This window comes from Osmia lignaria, chromosome 2 (assembly GCF_051020975.1).
Source record: "Osmia lignaria lignaria isolate PbOS001 chromosome 2, iyOsmLign1, whole genome shotgun sequence".
Classification (NCBI taxonomy): domain Eukaryota; kingdom Metazoa; phylum Arthropoda; class Insecta; order Hymenoptera; family Megachilidae; genus Osmia; species Osmia lignaria.
The window spans coordinates 11996481-12014435 of NC_135033.1; the positions used below are offsets into that span (position 1 = coordinate 11996481).

Below are 17955 nucleotides of genomic sequence, written 5' to 3' on the forward strand. Positions count from 1 at the left end.
CTAAGGTAGAAACGAAACGCAAATTTCACGATTACAAATTGTCTACAGAACGTAATTTTCATTTCGAAATATTTGCAATTTATTTCACGGGTGTTCAATTATTCATTGCCATTACAGCGTCTGTCGTTTTCAAGTTTCCCTGTTACGTATTCATTGGCGCGGCTAATCCAATAAAGTCGAATAAATATTTGTCAGAAAACATTTGTTAAGACCGACTGAAATTGGACGTTCTCCATATAGACGTTAATCTAGAATTTACAAAGAAACTTCATATCCGCAAGTTTTGGAAACTTCATTTAACGGAAGAACATTCCTTTCTGCCGCATGGAGTAATCCCGGAAAATTAACCAAATTATTTCTTTCCGACTGTAATTATAATAGAAAAAATTGTCGGAAGTAAACTTTCAAATTGCATTACTATTTTCTGGGTGACATGCCAGAGTTTGATATAGCGTAGCATTAAAATAGAAAATCTATGGTCTTACATATGTATGAAAATAGAAAATTGATAGAAAAATTCATCTTTCAACTCCAACACATTTTTCTAATTGCAATTAGAAAAAAGAAAATATATGACTTGTACCAGCGCGACTCCTCTGTAGAAAGATACTTCCGGTTTATTGTTTCATCTAGAATCAGTTCGTGTCCGGTTGTACAGCCCGACTCATTTCTAATGAGTCTCTTTAGTAATGTCGAGTGTATGAAACAGTTCCGGGTCCCACATGTTGTCCTCGTAACAACATCAACTTGTTGGAACGTCAACCGGGACAGTAAACTCTGTAGGAAAATTGGAATAAGGGACAATTAAAGATGCAACGTAGTTGCATTGTCGGTGTGGCGCGGTGAAAATGGAAGAATAGTTGCCTTTTCTCTTCCTAATGTACACATTAGTCATTTGCCTTTGTAAAGAGAACTTTGTAATGAAAATATTTTTTCTTCTTTTCTGTGGTTGGAAATATTAAGATCGTGTTAATATCTTTTCGTTGGTTGAATTTTAAAAGAAATTAATATCATTTCTAATTCTGAAGTGGTAGATCCTCATTCTTTAATATTGCTACCCTCTTCAGCGTACAAGTGTCACCTTTACGTTCGATCTGAGATTGCTCATAAAAATTCTCTTTCATCTTCTTCGATACGTACTCTAACGTGTAAGTTATACATCAGGGTGTCGTCTGGCTTGCAGCAGCTCGTCGAACAAAGTAATAAAAACAGACATTGCGATGCACTCGTCCATCGAATAGGCGATCGAAGGTGTTCTTGCTCGAGCTGCAGGCCAAGTTACTACGATTTTGGATTGCATTTCATGCTACGTGCTTGGACCACTGATTCTTCTGCAGAGAGATCCCAATAGGAATAGATTCGTGTGTATAAGAGAACCGTACGAATCGTAATTTGAATATTCGTCGGAATTTCATTTCGCACATCTCACGCTGATTTTCTCAATTACCTTCGCTAACTTTTGATAAAGTTATTTCAGATAAAATTACTGATGAATCGTGTTCAAATTGTAATCTAATTAAATCGTCAGCGTGTGAAGATCTCAGAATTTTATTAACATTTTCATTATTTCTTTCGGATCACGATACATCAAGAGACAGTAACACGATTTTCCGATAAATTCGTTAATCCAGGCCGTGAGCTGACCGATGAGTGGTCCGCGTTTAATTAAAAACTCAATTCCACGACAGTGGCCCAAGGGAAGTACGAAGCACAGGATCCACATGTCTATTTAATGTAATTATTAATAGCAGAGCGTAACTTTGAATCTGGTTTCAGCGTGTGCTTATGTAACGATCGCAAATGGATACATGAAGAGGTAACTTCCACTACCCTTTGGTTCATAATTATAGCCATCGCATACTTTCCATAATATCGGGTAATAAGCTTCGGATTTCGTAATACAGAAAACTATGAATCATCAGAAACATTCTGTCAAAGTTTTTGATATGTATATATTTATTATTAATTGAAAATCATTGTTTGACAGCAATGTTTATGATATAAAAGAATAATTAATTTCGCCTATTATTTTTTGTCTATTAGTTGCCCATAATAAACCTCGCTTCAGCTTACGTTCTATAGCGATACGTATTTTCAACAACAATCCAGAGAAATAGCTAGAAAACAAGTAAAAACGGGATGGAAAAAGGAGCGATAAAACAACGGGGCAAGAAAAAACGGCAGCTGAAAGGCGAAGAGGAAAAATTGTTCGCCGCTCATTGTGGCCAATCGTTCAAGCCCTTCGTCAGACCTTTGTTCGAGTTTAGTTTATCGAAGGCTACTTTAAAAAGCTCGACCTGGTCAATCCTGGTGTCGTTTAAGCAGAAGACAAAGTGTACCAGACCCGTATTTTCAGGAATCGGCTTGCCGAAGGTGGCTCGTTGAAACCTTGCCCTAACATTCACCAACGTGGCCACGTAACAGTTCGTAATCCAGCGAATTTATAGTCGGGATCACTGGGTACACACCAGCCACAATGCGCGAGAAGTTTTTACCTTGCAGAAAGGGAAAGAACGCCAACACTCTCGATTGACCTCGACGGGTTTGATTCTTTTTCATTGGGATTAAGTAGCCCAGACTTTTGACCTAGACTCCGGATCGAAGAATAGCATGATTTAGGAAGGGTCAACATTGGAAAATTTAACAAGGGTGAATATATTTGATAGAACCAGTGGAGCAAATAAGTAAAGGCCAAGGTGAGTCTACCTTCTTCAATTATTATTGGAAAATTGTACAAATTATTGCACAATTTCAGTTTAGCACTCTGACATTTCGTGGAACCTTTGACTTTCGCAAGTTTAAATAGCAACTAATATTTTAAATGACATTTAACGACACAATCATGAATACGTGATACCAGATATTCAAATATTAATAGAAATAAATATTTGAATCAAGAAGGAATAAATCATACGTATTTCTTAAATAGAACCATATTTTAAACATTTTCTATATATCAACTAGATTCATATAGAAATTTATTTTACAAATACAAATACAACAGATTCGTCTAGAAATTACCAGGAAGTGATAAATAACACCACACCATGACTGCCCAAACAATAATTTTCTCTTCGCTTCTCGCACCCTACATTTTTCATGTGAATCCTTGCCGTTTCACTAAGAAAAAACATCTCTATTATCTGTAATAGTGGCTCTCCATACAGCCCCATTTTTCTAGAATATAACTGGGATCACGAATGATTTTCTCAGGATTTCCTCCACTCGTTACGCTACTTTCGTTTCGAGCCCAACAACTTCTACCTTCGCTGTTATTTTATTTTTATTTGATAGCAACTTAGTATTGTTACGAGTGATGATATTAATTCATCATACGTTTATTTGCCATCAGTTGCAATATTCCAGCGATGTTCAGAGGAACGGGGTGAAAATTTAACCAACAACCGAAACAGCGTAAACCACGGTAAAACCGTATACCACAAGCTGGACCAACACCTGTGCATTTAGTAAAGCTGTTGTTTCAAAACTAATAGGATTTACGAAAACAAACAGACAAAAGTTCGACCAAAAAGAATTTTCCATAAATCATTTCCTCGGGTAATGAAGTTCGAAGAATAATGAAATTTAAATGAAATCCAAAATAAAAGGACGATTCTGCAGTTGCACGTATTTTTCCATTATCTCGTTCCAACCAACATAAGATAAACAGAAAGTAACTCGAAAATTACCTTGAATATTAAATGACAGAAAGGTGAAAAATTTACGATATAATCAAATGTTGAGAAAGCATGGAGGTTCCATTTATGAATCGTAAGTATTAATTAAACGAAGAAGCAAATGGAAGCAGCATTGAGGGTTAAAATATGAAGTTCACCGAGTTGGGAATTTTAGTGTGTGGCAAGGTGCCGTTAAACTTTACGGATTGTTCCTCTGCGTAGAGCAACGTAACTTTGCGGGCATGATCACGTCAACGTGGTAGGAGGAACTTGTAGCTAAGCGCATTAATGTAAATAACCAGAGAAAATTTTAACGTCCTCCTATTTAACCGGAAATCAATATTTCGTTACATACTTGATTACGAATATATAAGAAAGGAAGAACGGCAGTTCGCTATTTTTCACAAAAATTTCAATTTGAAAAATTATTTTAAGATCGATGAAATTTTTTGTATAGCCGTAACAATTAGTGATTCAAATTGAGTCAGGCAGTATTTTCTATATATTCGTCCGAAACATTCGCCTTTACCGTGTTAATTAAAGCAGTACAACATATTGCTTTATTAAATTCCCTGAAATCTACTCGTCGTACATTCCAAAATAAAAATACAACAATGGAAAGACAATAGAATGAGAGAAAAACGGGGTATGTACAATTCACATATCAGTAGCGACAACTTTAAATTTGCACGAGAACAATTTCCTGTTCCGTAGTATTGCATATCAGCCAGGCTAGAATCGAGGGTGAACAACGTTTGTAAAGCGCCACGCTTGTTCTACTTCGGTACGTTCGATCATTTTTCTTCTCGACCTTTCCACTTCCCCTGTCCCGGTATTGTCAGCTTTCAAGTAATTTCGAGCGGTTCTATCGGCTCGAACCAAAGCCTATTTATTCTTTAATCTAACACGTCCTGGCTGATCCTGATGAGCGTGCAGTTTTCATTTCGAGGAGCTGCAGTTCATCAGCCGCTTTACAGGATTTTTCAATTTTCTTTTCGTAATACAAAAATATTTAAAGGCACCGAATTAATTCGACAGCAATATCTCTCGTGAAAATTATAACAAATGTCCCAAGATTTTCGCGTGCATGTTCGAAACCATCACATCCTTCATTACTCCGATCCAAAAGCGTCAACCACTAAAAAACAGCATCCGTACGGTCGTAAGTCACGTCGCATGGTTTCCACGTCCCATAGATTTTCATTTCGCGCGTTTCACGACGAAACGAGGAACGAGTTTTCCGCGTCACCATCTGTATCGATCTGATTTCGGTTCGTTAAACATTGCCGAAGTGGCCGGTAATTCGAGCCTGTCGATTACCCACGAACAGTATTCTAATTAACCGACCTTTCTCTTTCGTCAACGACCAACGGGAAACTGAAAGGGTTGCAGTTGACTGCAAACTGTGGCCGACGCTTCTCTCCCCTCGCGGTGTTATCTTTTCAAGCTCGAATAGCTATTTAACGTTTGTTGTTTTCAATTAGATGATCCGTTTGTCCTGTTCCGTCCCCACCTACACCCTCCGGTGACGCCACGACCATAATTAATGAGCCTGTACCGAGCTAACTGGCTGAGTTCAACTATACCGTTTAATTTACAATTTCTGCACCGCAATGTAATACTTGCGTGCGTTTTTTTCTTTTTTTAACACCTCCTCGGTTTAATTTCATCGATTTATGCGCCGCACTCTGCTCGGCTTACAATTTCACCCTTTATGACTGCTATACGTCATTCTATCACGGCAAAAATGCAAGCATATTGGAAGCGGATAACGCATGGGAAAACGGCGTTAAGCTGACCGATGGCATTTGAAAAGCTCTTAAGGGATAAATATAATCGCCGGACGACGGATGTCGGGTTAACTGTAATTCAAATCTGCTTTCGTAACGAAGAATAATTATCAGAAGGAAAATTTTTCATTGAAAAATAGGAACAAAATTCGGGCGAATGAAATGCAAAAAGATAAAATGTCTTGAATTTCATGTGACGCGAAATGCGATAATGGTAGAGGAATCCCTTTGGTATTCCCGCTATTTGTGAGAAACTTGTCAGTGTATATTCTACTGTGAGAAAGTCTAGCAATGTAAGTCCTCGTTGCAGGGGCCTTTTCCTGGAAAAAGTGAAAATACGACCTAAAGTATTGATCCTTGCACGAACACAAGGTACGTGGCCATTTTTTGCCGACCATGAAGGCGGCAGCTGTTTTTTTTTTTTTTTAAGAGTGACCTATTTCCTTGAACGTGAATGAAACAGTGTCAAAAAGCTTGCAACAAATAACAATCTTAATTCTGAAAATATTTTAATTATGATTGAAGCAGTGTTCCTTCCTTATTTATCTATTGACCTCTTCGCTTAAGTTTGAAAAGGTAACTCTTAAACTTCGAAGAAGTTTACGAACAGATAATCAGAAACGGGAGAATTTGATTTAAATTATAAAAAGTTAGCGTACTTTCATGGGTATAAGGGGAAGCACCCAGCTTTCATGGATTATAAAAGGGTAACATTTTCGAACATTTTGCGTAGAAAGTAGCTAAGAAGAGAAGTTTGTAAATTCAATTGCCTGAAAAGCAGTGCTCGACGCTCCCTTAGTTAGGCATGTTAGAAACTGTCAAGGGGGTTGATGTATGAGTTTTACTTTGTAACAATATGGTTATGCGGTAGGCTGTACTCGTCTTTAGCTATTGTTAACAGTTGTTCATGGAAAGTTAGTAACATTACTTCACACCTCCATAAACTTCGTTTCTCAACTTCGTTTGAACATTCATCATCTAATACATTTATCTTATATTCCTTAGAAAGTATAAATTTCATAACTGTTTTCCTTAGAAAATTTTCAAATAGAAAGGGTAATATTATACCTTCAGAGCATAAAATGATTATACATTCCAATTTGCATTCTACTTTCAAAGTTCTATAATATACCAAATAATTTCGTACTTTGTTACAATTTGTTTATAAAAACTAATAATTACAGTATTATGCTTCATCATGTTCATCCTAATGAACGCTTAATATCAATTTTCCAAGTTAAACCGATAGTATAGTGTATCGGTATTAGTTTCATCCAAAAAACAGTAAATTAACTATGAATATTAAAGGCCTTTATAACTAATTTGCTGTCGCTGGTTTTGTTAATTAATCATTCAACTATTACAAAACTGAGAGTTAATTTAACATTACGATATGTTTAATTGGATATTTGATATAATACTTCATAGAAAATTAACAACAGATACCGATCCTTCCAACAGAGATAATAGTTCCTTCGTTATTATTCAACCATTACACCCATTTGAATAGAAAAAACCATTATCAGAGAACAAATCAATACTATCCTCCAATGCAGATTTATTAAAACGAAAATCTTTTTTTTATATTTTTCAATACCTCTATGCTTCATCGTTAGTTGGTAAAAAGGACGACGACAGAAAGAAGCATACTTTTTTCACCAGATTTGCAATACCCTTCCTTTTCCTCTTATTTTCCGCAAAAAGCACCATCAGAAACATGCTAGTCTTTTCTCATAGCCGAAGGCGAGTTATCTTTTCGCGCTTCCGTTTCAGGGTGGGGCATTATTCGAATAATCATCGAACACGAATTTCGAATAAAACGAAAACATTCAGGAATTCGAATAAAAATTTTGGATAAAACCAAGTTATCCGCAAAATATTTTAAATTAAAATATTAAAATATAAAATACCAAAAATTGAAATAGCTGAAATTGGTATTAGCGAAATTTGTATTCGGAGATTATCCCAGTGATGTCTAATGCTGTTTCATTGCAGCATAGGTCCGTGATTTCCGTCTACGATGAAATCATGCGTCAACCGCAGCAATTTCAACAGCCCTCTGCTGATATTGACTGTACTAGATAACAGCCAGTGGATAGATACTGGATAAATGCAAGATGCATCGATCTAGTCTGGTGCCAGGTATACCGACCAGGAAAATAAATAGTTTACGTGTCTGATTTCCCTCAAGTAATAAAAAATTCAACGAATCTGTTCGCGCGAGACGGGCTACAGCAAAGTTTTAAGAGCAGTATTCTCATAGTAGAAGTCTATAAATTGAAAGGTTATACGGAATCATTGAAAACCGGATTGCTGTTTATCTTTTCATTGTCGTGAATCAAGCAATACGTCATTTAACACCTTACGTTTCGCTTATTCCTTTTTCTTCAATTTCAATATTTGCTCTCTCGTTAGTTCTCCTTTCATTCCGTTCGACGAGTATCTTTAATGAAGCAATTCCCATTGGTAATCGAATTAACTTACATTTAATAATGTCTCATTGAAAATGAAATATCGGATTTATCGGTTGAATTTGACGCAATCAGTTTTCAACCACAGATATGAAACAGGTTGATTATTATTGATCGTCAACCTTTTTGCATTCTCGAAAAGATGAAGTTTTCTCTTTAAAATTGACTGCATTAGTGGTTGGTTGGCCAGGAATGAAAAATTACCCTCGTTAAGGAAAGGGAAGCCGGCTTTCTTTCACCTGGATCGTTATTTTTAAATGCCATCGACGTATTTCAGCGTTAATGTAACACGTGAAGATGATCTTATACCAGTGGGTAGAGATAATTTATTGGCCGATCGACTTTCTGCGGATGATGAAAAGCTGGCTTGGAGTATCGCGTGCGTGTAGAAAAAATGGCGTAGTTGGGGAAAAAAGGGTGAAGTGTTTTTCACGATATATTTCCCGCGTTTCGAAGGGAAATGTTAAAATTTAACGCAATTTCCCGGACCCCGAAAGTACGTTTAGTTTGGTCCGCTGTTACCCTCCAGCTGTGATACATGATGCATGTTTCATAGCATTTTTCGACGCGAACAACGCTTTATTAGATCCTAGAAAGTATTTGGATTTATTAGAATATATATTTTTATTTTACCTAATAAAATTAAAATTCACAAATTTTCAAATATGGAAACGTAGTATGAGCTCATAGTATATTTTAAGTAATTTAATGAATTGTCCAAGATAACGTAATGAGAAATTTTGTAAAATAATAAATTTTGAAATTTTACAACTTGTAAAATTTTACTAATAATACGTTTAAGTTCATTTGTGCAATAGGATTCTAGTATTTAATTATTATGGAATTGATGCAGAACCGAGAAGTTGATCATTAATGAACAGTATCAGAAGCTCATTATACCAAGGCATATGACAGATGATTATCGATAACGTATACGTATGTGCAGGCTAACGACAGATTAGGCGACCACCAAGGTAACGTCAGTCAAAGCCTGCACGATATACTTAATTTTGCAAGTAACCGATCACGATCAGTCTCAATTGATTACCCTCATCGATTGAATAATAGCGGTAAATTCCGTGTTTCGTCATATATGAATTTAGTGATCGTGTCTGACATACTATTGATTTATACTACTTGCGCACGAATGATAATGCTTTCAAATGCGTGTGCGTAAGATAATTAATAGCAATATATAAACATCAATTTGTTTTAAATTTAATTTAATGGTGTTTTATCTTATAACCATAGATATATCGCAACAGATACGAATTCCACAGGAAGGATCTGTAATCTTAAACAATTTAACCCTGATCCCTTAGTAATATCGATTACGTGCTATCCACCGTTGACCCGAATCCGTGGCTCGACATTTCATTACACGATCGATAAAGTAATGCGTCCGATGATTGAATTCCGCGTCTGTAAATCGATCGTCGTCGTTCGATCTTCGATTCCGCGTACGTCAAGGGAAATCGTCTAGCTGGATTGTGCCTCTGACGTTGACACGTTTGTCAAGCTTGACTCTATTCCTGGCGGTGTACAGCTTCCATGGAAATTGAACGGACGGCTTACGTGGACCGATCGTTGTACCGAGTCGTTTACATGCTAGACCCGGCTAAGATGGATCGTCGATAGAGTCAATTATTATCGAAATAACGAGCGTTCCCTATCCTTTGCAGCGCGTGTGCGATCCAGATGATCAGAACTTTCGAGAGTATCGATACCTTTGGACGCGTTTTCAAAGGCTGCGATGCGTCCCCACGGTACAATATCGCACAAAAGTATCGCATTACATATTTTCAACAAAAAGATTGAACAGCACAGTGAAAATTGTAGTTTCATACATGACGTTAATTTGTTAATTTTACATTGATTGGTCATTAATTAATCATCTGTTTTCTCATAATTATAAGTCAAATTAATTTATTTTAATTTCTAACGCACAGTTTACTGACGATCAAAACTTCTAATGAGTTTTATTAGTTAGCTCAAAAAGGACGGAGGAACTAATGAAAGCACATTTGGAGGGAGGTTTTAACATTCCCAATTTATGACGTGAAATCAGAGAATTAATTAAAGAAATTCTGAGAATCCAACCATTGGCTGAGGTCTGTAAAGCTGTACAACGACTTCTTATTGAAATCTTGAAACTCAAAAATAGCAAATATTCCCGATCGTATCGTAAACCACCCCCCGTTGATCATTCTAACGCGCCATGCACAACATTACGCGAAGGAACTCTTTGTAAAGCTTGCTAGCCTTTCACAAACGTGTTTTTACATCCATATGGACATGCAATGCTCGCGTGTCCAAGAATTCAACCAATTCATCGCGCGATCATTTTTCAGAACGCTGCGTGACATTAAATTTGTCGACTTCCTTCGAAAGGATGCGGGGAGGAACGGGTGAAACGGAAACGACTGACATTTAATCAGGCTGAAGCAGATAAACGTGAGTTATTTTATTCGTATCGTTAATATCTATGAATTCTATAGATTCTGTGCTTGACAATTCCATTCATATAAAGTGTTCCGAGTTCTTCTGAACAAAAGATGTTCACTTCTTACAAATAATTATATAAATGAGAAGTTTTGCAATTTGTATGATTTTGTATAACTTCATCTCAATCCAACTCTATTAACTTCAACATTTTATGGTCTTTAATTTAATCTATCGCAATGAAAAATATTATCATCGTGAATTTGAGAGGAAATATCGAGTTCTTGGAAATTGATTAATACAAATAGACTCAATGAACCCACAATATGTTCGTTCAGAAAGAGAACAATAGAATCGCAGTTAAAGCATAACGAACGTCCAAACTGTATAACGAAATCAATATCGAACTTTTCCATTGTTATCATCGGATTATAACCACTCGTCGAATCAAACATTAAAATTAAGTTTCTCATGCGGTTACGACCACCTCATTATTTCGAACGTTTAAAACTGGATATAGCAGATGGTGGCAAATTTTACGATTATTTTTCAACGAGTTTCATAATATTAAGGTGGGCTTATAAAATGGAAAAACAGGAACGTTATTTTGTAGATGAAACACAGTAACAACGGAAGTATGTCAGGAGACATATGATGTTACTTATGAAGCATCGATTGCAAGCTTTCGTGCCTCGAGTAATCAGTTTTCTCCAGCTTTATAACGAAACAACTTTTTTTTTTTGTATCGAGATAACTTCATCTTCCTTAGCCTATTCTTCTTTGTATTTGACTTCCTTTGTAATTTAAAATTCGTCTCATATTTTTCTGTTTTCAGTTGTATTGTTTACACGACGAATCGCTTTCAGAACATCAGTAAATAAAATTCTATTTCTTACGATATTGAAATTGCTACCCTTATTTTTATAACATTCAATCGATTGGATCAATAAAATATTAATTATATGCAATTTCTATTTCGTTATTTAGTTGATAACCATGAATTGCTAGATTTTAGACAAAAAATTGTCTAAAAGTGGTTTCAAACATTTAAGTATATAAAAATCGTTGACAAAGCTTTTCAAAGAGGTGGCATATAGAGAGAGGATAAAACGACCATTCAGCTTTACAAAAATACCCTACTTTATATCCATGAAAGAGACGGGTTTATTTATTAAAAAGAAAGAAACACATAAACATCAGTATTATGGCTGTGAAACGTCGTTTGCAAAAGGAGAGTAATGCATACTGTAACACAAAGGGAAAACCTTTGCTTTCGGAAAAGCACGTAAAATTAGCCTGAAGCGGACTTGTGAAAATGTTTACCACGATTGGGACAAAGTTGTTTTTAATAACGAGTGTCCTTTTCAGACACCGTTTCCTCTATGAAAAGCTTGACCTGTGAATGGAAATCCGCTTATTCGAGCCATTGTTGGACACCCCATAAAAGCACAAGCTTGCTGTGGTTTTCACACTTCATGGTACTTATAAAAAATTCAAGAGATTTGTGCGGTTATTTGTTCTTAATTGATCGAATTATTTGACCCTCGGACGGCGGACCATGGAGAGAGCCATAATTTTTATTTAATTTTGTATTTCATATTATTTTCATTTTTTTAATTTGAAACTCTATTATTCGAATATATGAAAATTCCAATTTTTCATCAGTAGGTATTGCATATAATTCTAAAACGTTTCAAATATACAGGAAGGAGTTTTAGCAACAGACTGGTCGTTAGACAAGTTTTCGAGGTTTCATTTAAGTTGACGCGTGCTTACGAACGCATCAACGTGTCTCGCGTCTTTCTGCCACTGTTTGAATACACTCTGCCACCACACACGTCATAATTATCACGAGTTAAGACGTCCGCGGCGTTTTTTTTTTTCTCTCAGACGCCGTTCAGGAAACTAATTAGCTACCGCGTAACGAGCGTCGCACGAACAAAAAGAAGCTTCGTAATTAGTCGTGGCTACAGACTCAAGCTTGTATCGATCCTTGAAAAGATACATGCTCACTGGTCGAATATTATGAAAAATTAAATTCGATATCTGTCACTTAAAAACTGAGAAACGAGCAGACAATTAATACCGTTGATAGAAAAACGGTTGATTGAAAAATCTCAAGTCATGAATAATAAAATTGCCAATTTATTTTTATGTATTTCCTATTGAAAATTTATTTCTGCAACGTTACTTATTCCAGTATTATTTCTTCAACGATTATACGACTGTCACCAGTTGCTAATCAAAGCCAGGAACTTATCTTCCCTCTTTACAATCCTTCAGTATTTCCCGCGCGAAACTCTTCAACTTCGCGAAAGAACAATATTCGCGGAACAATGTGTTAATTCGCGGAAGAAGAACTTGAAAACCTGTATAGCACCCAGGCGAATAACGAGCTGAAGTAAAACTTCCTTAGTAAAACTTTCTCATTGAAGATACAACTGTAAAACCTGTGCTATTCAACGAAATAAGAAAGAAAAAGAGAAAGAAAGAAACTTGGTTCTTTCGCGTGCAATAATCGTCATTTATCGCTTCATGAATTTTCAAATAAAAAATCTTCATTTGAAGTTTGACTCACCTTTAATATTTACATTCCTTCGTTCTGCTGCAGGGTCATAGAAGTCCTCTTCCGGTATCACAACAACATAACTCACATCTCGTGCAGCACGGTCGGCTGTCGACTGACTGTTTTCAGTTTGAAAGCTCGCAAGCTTCGGGGGCGACATCTGCCACCACCACGTGGATCCGTTCACTCCCACGCCACACGTGGTGATCCTACGAAACAGCCATTGTCCTGGAAAAAGCTCTGCTTTTCCATCTGCAACAACGGAAAACTGCGGCTCGGATATCGCGACGATGATCAACGCACCCTGACAACTACGTTTCTACCCAGTATAAATAAAAGGGGAGCTTGCAGTCATGGTAATCCGTTCGCACGCTGCAAGCTGCATTCATTGGACCTGGCCAATTGGAATTTACGGTAACGACTCCTGTAACACATTTTTCCTTTCAAAAAACCCTATGTTTTTCTATTGAAACCGATGCTCCGTGTTCTTTTGCATATTCAACGGCAGACTCTTGACAGTTTTATTTTAGATCAGCGAAATTACACTGCATCGCGCTGGGCTGTTTCAAACCCAAAATATTCGAAGTTAGATATTTCAAAAATTTTTCAAAGTTCAAAGTGAAATATTATCCTGCATATTGCGTGCAAATCTCAATTTCAATTTACCTAATTAATTGAATTTCGATCTGGAATCCTTATTGAATTAATTGCTGTTTCTATCAGTTTACAAACAGATTTTTAATTAGCGTCGAAATTGACGAAGATTGATCAATTTCTGAATGTGTATCCTCTGTCAGTATTATTCGTTGGAATTGTCGAGGAGCATTCGTATTCTTTCGATTCCGGAATAGTCTTTATTGTCGTACGAGCGTTTTCCGTGAAAAAAAACAAAAGCTGGATGACTTGTATGGACCACAGGTGCTCGTAAATTTCCGGCTTGTGACACCCCAGCGACCTTCCAATTACATTCGATGGATTAATCTCACGATCGAGTCGAGTTGCTGGACGTTTTCGGGCCGACGACCTATCCGATCGTTTGTTTTAATTCTGCAACCTCTTCTTCAATTCTTTTTCTAATCATCCTTCGCGTTGCCGATCGCTTCCTACCGCGATTGTTGAGCGTGTTCGTTCGTTTGAAAAACTCGTTTAAACCTGAATATTCAGCGCCCATCCTAGCCAGGGAATAATCTCTGCTGACTTTCCTTTTTGCCGTCCATTTTTGATCGCGTTTGCGATTTACTTTTTCGCTGCGACAAGAAATACGTTCGTTCGATTTTGTCCGTTAGCGATCAAAATAAGCGATGCGAACTTTTCGCGAGAAATTGAAATTTTAGCTCGTCGAAAGTTCTCTTTATATTTAATTTTAGGGAAGATATTAGGTTGCTTCTATATTGCATGGTGAATTTTGAAATATAGAAAGTTAACCCAGATTAACCGAAGGAATTATTGATTTATCCAACGAAGATTGTACACGGTAAAGGAATTTCTTCCTCATTTGAATGGGTGGCGAATGAAAACATTCGAAGATACAACTTCCTGTTTTGCGAAACTGAAAGAAGCTTTCCACGAAAAGCTTTCACCCTTCTTCGAGACTTTTAAATCTACTTTATTCCAAGCTGATGAAAGATTTATTCACCCTCGTTGATCTCATAAATTCAGAACGACGAACCCTACTTTCTTTACCGATTATTCTACACGAATTTTCAAATTGAAGGAGCTCAATTATCGATATAGATGCAACTAAATTACAGTTTAATTTTGGTTGGAATAATTTTAGTATTTATAGTAGCTTGTTTGAAATTTGCCGTTTGGTGTGCAATAACCTGAAACGTTCAATCATAATTTCAATAAAGTTTATAACAAGTATCTCGTATAGTGAAGTAACTTTTATCAAAGATTCTGTTTGCTTTCTCCGATTTCTTCGTATGCAAAGTCGGGGCTGGTTTCGTCTATTCCCGCGTGGCACATCCTCGCAAAAGTTTCCATAAAGTGGACTAGGAAACTTATCGATAGGATCTCCTTAATCGGTTTACCTCGATATCCGGATCGAAGGCCGCTTATCGATCTTCGATGGTTCTTCCTCATTGTTGCAGCCGCATATCTTCAACGAGTAAGGTGCATGCTTAATGCAAACTTGAAGAGGAAAATTTCCTTCATATCCTGCATAGCACGTAAACTGTCCAACCTTTAAACTATTCCATCATCGATACTATTATCGAATCGCAGTTATTGCTTGTGAAATGTTTCGTCGTTAATTATTATTGTCTATATTATATATCTGCTCGTTTTTCTTAGAAGCACTGTAGGTGCAACGAATAAGGTTTATACGGTTATTTCATCCTCAGCCTCTTCTTTGTGTTCTCCAATAACATCGTAAAAAGCCACGGCAACTTTCGTGGTAACCGTGATTAATGATTATCTTTGTCTTAGGCTGTGCAGAGGACCCACGCATTCATGCACTTAAAGTCGATCCACGGATTATCGACAACGATTTCGCGTGGATCATCCTTCGTCGAGCTCGTTCACCCCCGATAAGACGATGAGTGTCGAATAAAAGACAAAAAGCGTTTTAAATCGAGCCCATTACGGCAACGTTTATCGTACGGATAAGCGTAAATCAGCTTGCGTATAACGTTCAAATTCCTTTATTTAACGCCTTACACTTTTCTTTATTATTTTAACCGGAAATTCAGGAACTCTGTTATTTCGTAGGCAACACTTTCTCCGCTGCAGCTTGTTTTTCTTCTTTCGAGTACTTGATCAATTTCATTTTTGATTAGGACGATCACTTATCGAGGCTCTCGAAAAATTGATAGTAAAAAGAAGAAAAACACGATCTAATAATGCTAGATAAACATTCCATAATTCATCTGTCAATCGCGTGCTGTATAAAGTTTTCGCTTTCACGAAGGGTGGAAAATGTGCTTGAAACAGCAAAGGAAGATTCAACAGGCTTTTTAATAGCGAATCAAGAGAACCTTTGAACTTTCACTGAAGGGTGCTTGAAGTTTTTCGCAATGTCGCTTTCTATCCTCTGTTTTGTACAATTTAAAAATCGCTGCCACTATCTGTGACCGATCTTCTTTCATGTCGTGTCTTTATTTCAGCGATCATTTGAAGTGCTCGCAAAACAGTAGTCACATTTTCCTGGTTTTGAAGCTTATCGTCTGTGCTAGTTTTTTCGTCGACGGGACGCATTGACATTTGCAGTGCTCGCGAACTTCTGTTTCGGAAAGAATACTTCGCGTATCTCTTGAAAAAATTTCGTACACAACAATGGAAGAAAATTTGAAGGGATCGTAGAGGGAAAATTTTTAATTCGTACGGTTTAATCGATAAAAACAGCAACAAGCGTGAACAATGAGGAAGATGATGAAAAGGGAAGAAATTAAAGAGGACGTTGTTCGATCCAAGAGGGTTGGCACGTAACCCCTTAGGATGATCTAGTTTTGCCGGTTGCACGACTCCTAGCATTAAGCATTGTTTGCGGTCGATAGTTTCCCACCCTGTTCACGTATATGTATATATACCAGGACATGGCAGTTGACAGTTTTTGCTTGATTAATTGTAACGCGTGTCATCAGCCTACGGGAATAGTTTAGTCAGCCGCGAGTGAGCTCGTTGTCGCTTCCATTGCGGTTTTTCACTCTCCTCTCCTCGTTGCATTGCCCGCCACCATGAAGAAAAACGTACTTTTCAAGTCCCACTGGGAAATTTGCGTATAACGATTTTAGAATTGCCAATTCAGACCGTCGTTTTTCATCTGAAATTTCGGACAATTTAGCGAAACCGCTCGATTCTTGCGCTTCTGATTTTGACTTTGTTTGATGGCTTTAGGATGGTCTCTCGGAAATTTAAATTTGTTTGCTACATACTTATTGCTACGATTGTGGACGTTTATATAGATTTTAAAAATTCTTTTTATTTTGTTTGTTTTTTATAATGCATAGGGTTTGGATGGTGCATTTTTATACATTTACATGATGTTCCTATATTAATTTTAATAAATTAATTCTATAATTAAGGTACATTATGAAGGTACATTATCTATCGGTGCTGTTCTAGTAAAAAGTAAAAAGTGTAAAAGTATTATAACAGCAGAGTGCTTCGATTCAACCCGTTACCGATCGATTTTCCGAAACAGCGGAATACTGGCGCTGTCTATTTGGAATAAATTGAAACTAGTTACTGACTTATCGTCCGACCCGCTGGCATTCGATAAGTTGTCGACTTATAGATCGTTCCTTCGGCAATCGGTAAATTGTCGTGTAGTTTTCCCTGTTTCTTGATAGAGGACGTTACTCTTCCGGTATTTCGGAAAATCGATCGGTAACGCATTGACCCGGTAGTTTGAGCCGTTTTTGTATAGACTCCTGTACAGAAGTAGGTTTCATATTTGCCAACCAAAGTTAGCAAAATTGTTAAATATTTTTCATCACTGTAACAGTGACTACAGATCCAACAAGAATGGACATGACTTTGTTTTCGAGGAGTAGTCAATTTGTGAATCTTCCTGTACAAATGTCTTAGTTGAAGTAGCATTGGGTGCTTTTTATAGGTCTAGGTCACTATTAACCCTTCTCTGCCGTTTGGGGGTTGAAGAACGCCTCCATGGATACCAGTCAATAAGGGAAATCGCGATACTAAAAGTCGCTTCTATACCACATTCTTCCACTCAATATTATTTTTCTGTTACCCAGTAGTGTTTCAATACGAGATTAATATTTTATTTTAAGATAACTTGGATTAATAAATTATTAAATATAAAAAATAGGGAAAGTTTATAGTGCAATCTGTATTTCGTTAGTTTTATTTAAAAATTTGGGTAAACTTACTTTTAATACGAATCACTATTTTTTATTAATTATAGCTCTGATCGAAATCCGACATCATGATGGACATGGAGATGAACGCAGGTTTAGACGTAAGTACATCTTTTTATGTTAAATAATTTTAGAAAATTATATTTTATTTAACGATAATTGTTCGAACAGAGACTTGGTAGTGTT

General features: G+C 36.7%; 1 protein-coding gene across 1 annotated transcript in view; it reads right to left on the bottom strand.

Moving 5' to 3' along the window:
- LOC117606918 (zwei Ig domain protein zig-8) overlaps window positions 1-13157 on the bottom strand; it is a 45172-nt gene extending 32015 nt beyond the window's left edge. The window contains exon 1 of the mRNA XM_034329949.2: window positions 12959-13157. The gene's annotated coding sequence lies outside the window, so the exon portion shown is untranslated. The remainder of the gene's footprint in view (window positions 1-12958) is intronic.
- Between the last annotated feature and the right edge of the window lie 4798 nt (window positions 13158-17955).